A 9,308-nucleotide genomic window follows, 5' to 3' on the forward strand; every position below is an offset into this window, starting at 1 on the left:
CCCTTTCAAGGTGTTACAACATTTTTGGGACACCCTGTGTAAAAACGCTGTGAATATTGAATTCAGAAAATGGTAAATATTGAAACAGATTTTATAGAATAAATTTTCTAATTTGAATTACCAAAATCTATAAATAAAATAAAATTCTAGCTTTGTTTACCCATTCGTTTGTTCTGCATTGGTAGAAAAGGGCTCGAAACGTTCCGACACACACACACACGCGATTGCTCAGACGTTTGACACCGTTCGATACCAAATGATAATTCACGAGCTAGCGTACCGATAGGATATCATTGATTCTGTATCGTTCCCATCGCTACCATCCTATACGATACCGTCCAAGCATAAATCCCACGTTTGTGTAACGAAACCACGGCACGATCAAAGATAGAAAACTTGAATCTGCACGCTCTTGAGCATAACTCAGCGCCATTTTACCAAGCTGACTGGTCTAACGATGTTATTGGCCATGTTCCGCCAGTATCAGCGGTATGGATCGTTAGCACGACAGTTTCTGTGCACTCTCCATTATGCCGTTTAGGCGTCCAACAGTCGTAATTTTTACGGATATTGAAAAGATAAGCTAGAATATAGGCCCGGAACAATGAATACGGTCCCGAAGGGGGGAGGGGGGGGGGGGGAGGGAGGGCACTGGTCGCGAAGATTTCCAGATAAATCATCATAACCTTTAGTCATCTATATCGCGAATCTTGTAAAGTACGAGTACCGTTACTCATACTGTATCGCACTTTGCAATTTCACGCGTGAAACTCCCTTGGAAATAATGAAGTACTTCTATTTACATTTCTTTTCTTTCATCCGCGTTGCTATCTTCAGGAACGAAAGTCGATTATTCTATTTTTCAGATTTACTGTGTTGCGTGTTGACTTTAGAGAGCAGATATAACCGTAATTTGATTTCTGTAATTTTCAAAAAATTTGTCTTCTGAATCGGAACCTGGCTAAAAAATTTCAACTGCTAACAGCTCGTTTATTATTGAGTTTACGGCAAAATGCCATAAGAACTTTCGATAGAACTTGTTGGGGTGCCAATGGAACCCATTCTTGCGGCATTTAGCCGTAAACTGAAAAATTTTTTAAATGAAAATTTGGTTTTTTGAAAATGAGGTGCTAACTTCACAGTGGCACTCCAATTTACGTTAGTATTTGTAATACTCGGTGCAGTTCGTATCTTCGTCGTGGTATAGTTGATGAAACACGTCGATCTTGATCGAAGGTTCGTTATGATTGGCCATATCAGGGTCTGTCGTTGGTACACTCCCTCGGGAACTCGGCAGAAAAGCGAGGAGAACCGGTATCGACTTAAATCGCTCTCGTTATCAAACCTTTTCGTCGCGCGCACCTTCATAAATCACGTCTCTCGTTTCTTTCCTCGGTGTCACGCGTTCTATGTACTGTACAGTACACGCATTAAGAGTCGTGGATCGACCACAACCGGTACACGTACATAATAAGACGCATAAACAATGGTCAGAAAGTACCTCCTTCTCGCTCTCTTTTCACGGTCGGCGCTTCACGGTTGGAGATACAAGACCAGTACGTCCGACAACGCCACTTTATGGGGCTCATAAAGCGATAAAGACATCCGTACAAATGTACATACACGCTTCGTATACCGTGTAACACACCGTGCGTTTCCGCGCTATCTCGCCTGAGAAATGTCCTCGCAACGAGGAAAGTGCGCCTCACGTTTCGAGATCACCGTCGCGCGTCTTTCGACTGGTCCAAGTAAACAGGGACACTGGACTCCACGAAATTTTCTTTCTCGTTCAATGCTTTTTAATGGTTTATTTATGGCAAAAGAAAGAACAGTTAGTCCTACAAGCGTAGATATTTAATATTCATTGACAAGAGACCTGTGAAAAATTTTAATTGGAATTCAAGTAAGAAATAGTTGTCTTAGATCATTTATTTCGAAACCCTTATTTTCAATACGGTTATTTGAAAATAAAAATAATACCATTCCATTTGTAATAGTAGCTATGTCAAATAAAGAATTATTAAGGTTACTTTTTTCTTTCAAATTTAACAAAAGAGATAATTAGCGCCTCTAAAAACACCTCCATACCAAGATTCAAGCAAATCCAGTCTCTTTTTGCATTTTATGCCGCCATATTGGATCGACCATTTTGAATATCCAAATTTTGACTTCAGAGTTAGATTCAGCGACCCGAGATAATCCCGCATACCAAGATTCAAGCAAATACAGTCACATTTCGCATTTTATGCCGCCATATTGGATCGACCATTTTGAATTTCCAAATTTTGACTTCAGATTTAGATTCAGCGACCCGAGATAATTCTGCATACCAAGATTCAAGCAAATCCAGACACATTTTGCATTTTATGCCGCCATATTGGATCGACCATTTTGAATTTCCAAATTTTTACCTGAGATTTAGATTCAGCGACCCGAGATAACTCCGCATACCAAGATTCAAGCAAATCCAGACACATTTCGCATTTTATGCCGCCATATTGGATCGACCATTTTGAATTTTCAAATTTCGAGTCCTCACGATCCACCCCTTTCAGGGTGTTACAACATTTTTGGGACACCCTGTGTAAGAACGCTATGAATATTGAATTCAGAAAATGGTAAATATTGAAACACATTTTACAGAATAAATTTTCTATGCCGCCATATTGGATCGATCATTTTGAATTTCCAAATGTTTAATTCAGACTTAGAACCAGCGACCTCAGAAACGCCTGTATACCAATTTTCTTAAAAATCTTTGTATTTGAAATTTGTATCGAAGTACATATTCTATGTGCACATATGACAGAATCTTTATCATTTCAAGAAATCGGTACTAAAAAACTTTGACAATAATCGAAGTTTCTACATTAATCAAGGTCAACGTAATGTGGGTTCTAATCTGTGGATAGACTATTTTGTCGACACGCGTATGATTTTTCTCGCGTGATAGGATTCATTTGCACGCTTTTAGGGATTCTAAAACGCGAGAATGAAAAGTATTTGTCGCGCTGATTATCAACGCAATTTCAGCGTCGGCGACTGACTCGAAATTGATGTAATTTCGCACGATACAATTTACTGCCGATGTTTTGCATTTCCGAGTATCTCAGCGGGGTGCAGGTAGCACGGTTCGTGGGATCACTGCGCGGGACATTGCGTGTGTCGTGTCATAATCGTAGACTGCTTTGATAACAAAGGCTAGTTAAGCTAGAGATAGAGTTTAATTTACTCACTCCGACTACGCTTAATAGGATTCGCTAATAGTTACTAATTGTGCTCGTTTGAGATTGTCAGTGGTGTTTAAAACCATCGTTGACTGGTTAGACCTTGTCGTTCGGCTTTCTATCTGGGGGTATTCTAGTCTCGAACTTGCAGATCATTGATTTTTTGCAAGTTCTAGACTAGAGTACCTCCTTAAAGCAACAACACGAGGGGGATAAACCCTTGCGCCATGAAGCGTTTCGAAATCAGTTCTATCAAAATTGTACCGGGTAGTCGGGATCACTTGGAATTCATTAGGAACCTCCCCGCTGTTCCCAACTCGCGCCAAATTGAATTTCCTCGGTTACATCCGGTTTGCGAATCACCATCTCTCGACGTGGACATCGGGGTTCGTTCACGAGACACCAGTTTCGCCCTTCTTTTTGTATCACCGCGCCATGGATTTGCTTTTCTACCGTTGGCTAGGGCCGAGGGTTAAATAAACTCCTTCAAAGGGCGAACTCTTCGCAAGATTTGTTGAGAAAGGACCGAAGAAGAAGAGGCGGAGAAGGTTGGATCGAGCGAGGCGTGTTGTAGGCTCGTTGGTAGATAAATGGTCCGCTCTGCTGAACTTCTCTGATAGAGATATTAATCTTTCTCACGGACTCTCCTCTCGCCTCTCCTCGGCTATCTCGTTCCTCCGCGTCCTTCAGCGTTGACCAAGCTTCTTATCCTTCCCTGCCACCTTCTCTTATCGTTTTCCATCTTCTTCCACTCGCGATCCTCCTGGTCCCTCCTCGGTATCCCGACTTTCCGAACGTCTCCCTCTATTTCTCATGAGTACGGCGCTATGAAAAGTGGAATACCATATGTCCACGTCGGAGGGGAGCTACCCAGAACACGACTAACGGATCCTTGACGCAACATTATTCCTAAAAGTCAGTCCTTACGGTTCTCGATCATGGAAACAACGTCTCTTCTCTGTGTTTGGTTCAATTAGTCAACACACCGTGGTGTGAATAATTACGAGATCAAAGTAAAAGGATTGCGTGTAGTAATTATGCTCTCCTACCTTCCAGCTACCGCCTTTATTTATCGTTTTCCATCCCGTTTCACTTGTGATCGTTTTCATCCTTCTTTTTCTCCCTCTATGCCCCTGACTTTGCGAGCGTCCCTTTTGTATTAGATATCCAAAAACCTCAAAAGTTCCTTTCGGGTCATTCCACGCCAAATCGATCACTTGTTTTGCTCGATGTCTCGGATTCTGTTCCAAATGAGATATATCGTAGTTTAAATGAAATTAGGGGAGGTTTAAGTCATCATTTTGCTCGTTTCGATTGCTCATTGTCCGTGTATCACTTATTAATAAAGCGAAAGAAACTTTTGGGACAACCTAATACAAACCTTCGAATATTACGATTTTTGCCCGTTCTCGTGAAAATGGGTTTTACATTTTTGAATTCTTTTCTCTGGAACTGTTCGTCCTATTGACCTCCGTTTTATTTTTTTTTTTTTATTTTTTTATTCGAAAGAGATCGCTCTTCCCGAATATATTTTCATTTGAAATTTGAGATTTTAATTTGAAATTTTACACGCGTCGTTAGTATTATTACACAGGGTGTCCCGAATTTAAATGTCTAAACTTTAGGAGCGTATAGGGGACCGGAAAAACTAAGAAAAAGAAAACGTTAGGTGATTTGCTTGTTTTTGCTCCGTTTTGGAGAAAATTGCGAAAACGTGAACCAAAGAGTTCTCGTCCTTTCTCTCCTTTATCTACACTTGTTTATTCCGTTATCACTTATTCATTCCAAACACTGTTCAAAATGATGACCTCTTGCTGCAATGCATGCATCGCATCTACTAGTTACCGCTGGAGTTGCAGCGTGACATCGCTCTCGGGATATTTGCTGTACCGCAGCCACACGATTCGGCTTCTCAGTTATTCTCTCGAGTCGATCGGTGACTAAAATATCAACTAAAATTTTCTACTTCGATATTCCAAACAAACAAAAACATGTACAGGATAAAATCGAGTGTTTACATTTGTTTGGAGTCTTGAAGTTGAAAATGTATCGTTCGGCGTCGGGGATCGACGAGCATCGACACTCTTTCGTTTTTCCGCAATCGCCTTGAAAAGTGAACGATTACGTAGCGACGTTACTCGTTCGTTCTTTGATTCTTTGCTCCCTTAATTTGACCGTAATAAAATATTCACTTTTAAAAGCGTGCTTCCTTGCACACTTCTGTGCACCGCTCTAGAGGTGCCTTAGCTGCCCCAAAATTGGCCACATTTTAATATCCTCGTCTGTTGAGAGATGCAGTAGCGAATACGTTTTTACGAGCAATACGATGAAAGAAGGATTCTCGGAGAAATCAAACGCACTTTGATCCAACGGTATGGTATACGCGAAGCCAGTATGCGGTTATCGTGGCGAGGACGGGTGGTGCGTTGTTCGTGACGCAACGATGTCGTCGAAGGCAGGTGTGAGGAGGTCCATGGTCTCCACCTATGGAAATAAATGCATTGCGTTAATACGTACGCAACCAACACACTCGACGAGGTGGATTGAACGTGTGCGCGCACACGCGTCCGGGGGTCGCTTAAATACAGAGGACAAACACGTACACCCACACCATCACGGACGAGTGAGCGACCGAGTGGGAACAATACAGTGTTCCATGGGGGTACATGGTGTGCCACGGTGCGCGGTATCGCCGAGGTGGGGACAGATCGATACCATAAGGGGCCTTCCAGACCTTATGGTGCCTCCTCCGCCTCGTATTTCTCCTTCCCTTTCGTGTGCTCCCTCCTACCTTCCTTCGTTCTACGAAATTAACACGCGTTTGTATTCCATTTTTTGCATCCAAGCTTAACCCTTTTCCATGAATCGCCGATACAGAACCGATCTCTTCGCGTCAACACTAAACGTACCGACATTTTACATATGCAGTGACGAGCAAAAGTGTAAACACACTCCGCTGATTTTATGTAAAAGGCGAAAATACGACTAATTTGTCGAGCGATCGATACGGATTAGTGTAATGGTTTATTCTCATTAATATTCATATTGTGCAGAACATTTTCGAAAAATAGAGATCTCAAACCATATTTACAGTTTTGCACTTTAATTATACGCGACGAATTAAGGTTTCAACCTAGTATTTCCTCCGCTTTCCTTTACTTTTTCTTAATGCTTCTAATCTACGAGGCATACCGTCAACTAAATTTCTGATTATTTGTGGTTTAATATTGTACCATTCCTGTTGTGTTCTTTCCCACGATTCATGAACACCCGAAAGTGAATCATTATATTTTGCCAGCCTTTTTTTCAAAATGGACCACAAATCGGATTCGTATCCGGACTTTGTGCTGGCCACTTCGTCACAGAAACATTTTCATTTTCTAGCCAGGTTTTAACTATTTCTGCAGCGTGTTTAGGATCCCCGTCTTGTTGAAATACTACTTCGCGTTCCTCGTGGTTCAATAGAATTAACTACGGAAGGTAAATTACTTTGTAGAATGTTCAAGTAATGCTCTTTGCGCATTATACCTTCGATTCGACCTAAGGGACCAACACCTTTGTAAGTAAAGCAACCCCAACACATAATCGAACCACCTCAAACTTCATAGTTTCTTTTATACCACCTGGTTGATCATTATTCTCGGATGAAATCCAATAATACCAGGATCTTCCGTCGGATTCGAATCTATTAATTATTATCAATTATTAATTATCTAGTAATTATTTAGCTTTCAGTTATGTTAAGCATGTATTTTGTTACATTAGTTTGCATCATAAATACATAAAATCTAAAATATATCGCTCACCACCGAGAGTGTTTTTGGCGACAAGTTCCGCGCTAATGGTTGCCTCTCGCTTAATTTTAAGATTATTTAATTAAAAACAAAGAAAAAGCGTATACCTAAATATACGTAGGTTTATAATGTGCACACGCCCATTTCGACGAAACAAATAGTCTGTGGAATAAAAATTCTGAAGAATGACGTTGATTTTGGCCGTCTAGGCTGACATGTCAGCCCCTTAAGAATTTGCCAAGTATGCAATAATATTTTCTTGTAATTGCGTAACTAGGGCTTCATCGGGGGTACATGAGAAACGATCTGGTATCCAATGGCGTGTCGAGGGAACGGGGTTCTCGGATATAGTGATTAAAGCGATACTTCCGCTGGTCGTTATCGAGCCGCGAAGATAGCATCGCGGTTCTCGATCACTGTCAGGACGCGAACCCTCGACACCATACCAGAAAACTCCCATACCGATGTACACAATATTGCTATGGGGGTTCGCCAAGTTTCTGCCTTGTCTTCCATACTTTATAGGCCGATCGGTAGAGAATTAAAACAGCGTTTTCGTGAGAAAAATACTAACAGCAAACCGATTGTGCAATTACATAAAAGGGGATGAGTAGATTAATAGGTATACGTTTTTCACTCCCAACTCTGTTCCGTTTTCTTGTTATAAACAATTTAATCCGAACAAATCGTGATTTTTATCGTTTTTTTTTCTTATAAATTTTAAACTAATGCAGCAATATCGATGCTCGAAGCAGATGAAATGTAGATGATGAAAACAGCTACATAATGAGACGTCGAATGTATCGATCGGATAATCCTGAATTCCATACGACTTTACTCTAACGTCATTGACTTTGCAACGAAGGCAATTCAATAATCCTTCATAAATTGCGATTTATTCGTAATCCTACAGAACGCATTCCTGCTAATTGCTATGTTATTGAATATTGATGTAATAGCGCAAATACACGCAATACGATCGTTACAAACAGAGGAAAGCGTGTATGACGCAATGATGTCGGCGTACGAGCAATTAAACGTGCTGGGACCGCGATCACCTTGGTTAATGAGAATAGCACTCGAGACGGAATATTTTATTTTCCGTCGTTTTATTATTTCACTGGTAAATTAAGCGTAACGATACCGTATAATGTTGCTCCGAAGTGGTCGCATTAAAATATAGAAGAGCTCTTGGAAAATACAAGTATTCCAAATTTTCAATATTGTTTTTAATATAATTGCATGCATTTTATTTTGTGCTTAATCAAATGTTTGCCCCCTTTACCCTCTCTAAATCTATAAATCTTTACCCTCCTTCGATTTCTAACCAAATAAAACCCTTAAACTTAAAATATATGTACAATTAATTATATAATTACCTACATAAAATATTATGCATGTATCGAGCACATCGTCCCACTGACATTGATTAAATAGTTCTTAATTTTATTAAAAATGTCGAAGTTTGTAAAATGTTTGTTCAGGGCCCCTAATATAAAAAAATCTTTATCAGAACAACGTCGAAGGCACGTTCCTAAAGTTATATTGCACCCTGTACGGTGTTTTTAATTGCAATCTTGTCATCCCTACCGTCTCAGACACGTCTTTCAAGCAGTGTCCCACGGGAGAGAGGAACCGATGCCGTAACTAATCGTTCGGCATGCCATTAATCCATTTATGGGCTCGTAATATGCATCCGTACCCGTGAAACGGTTTAGGGGATGGTTTGTGGTAACTCCGAGAAGAACGAGGAGGGAACATAGACGCGCAGAGAGCAACGGTGCAGGATAGAGGAGCAGAGAAAGAGGCGGTATAGGCGAAAATACGAGTGCAACTCGATCCCGGCTACGTGTATGCGAGTTGAACATTTGAACATCGGAGTTTATGGTGCGGAGTATCATGGAAGGTAGTAGGGTAGGCGGGTGTCGAGCCTCATTAGACAGAATGGGACCCCATGCACTGCTAGGGGTTGTCGCCTGGGACTCGATGGGAGCGTGCACGACGAACAGAAAACTAACGACGTTACAGCCTCGTCGACTTTTCTTTTGCACCTACGTTTTTGATCCTTGCATTCGATCGACAGATGGACGGGCTGGAAGAGGCCACCGTTTGTTTTTAGGGTTGTATCGGTGAACCGAGGCGCTACCAAGTACTGTGGATACCGAATAATGGACTCGGTCTTCTTTTCCTTTCAGGTTGACGTGGTTCCAGGGAGAATTTCCCTCGGGAATGCAGTGAAAATTTACTTTCCTTTCGTAGTTGTTTCCCTTCCCGTGAATACATGCAT

This window comes from Hylaeus volcanicus, chromosome 1, assembly GCF_026283585.1.
Source record: "Hylaeus volcanicus isolate JK05 chromosome 1, UHH_iyHylVolc1.0_haploid, whole genome shotgun sequence".
NCBI lineage: Eukaryota > Metazoa > Arthropoda > Insecta > Hymenoptera > Colletidae > Hylaeus > Hylaeus volcanicus.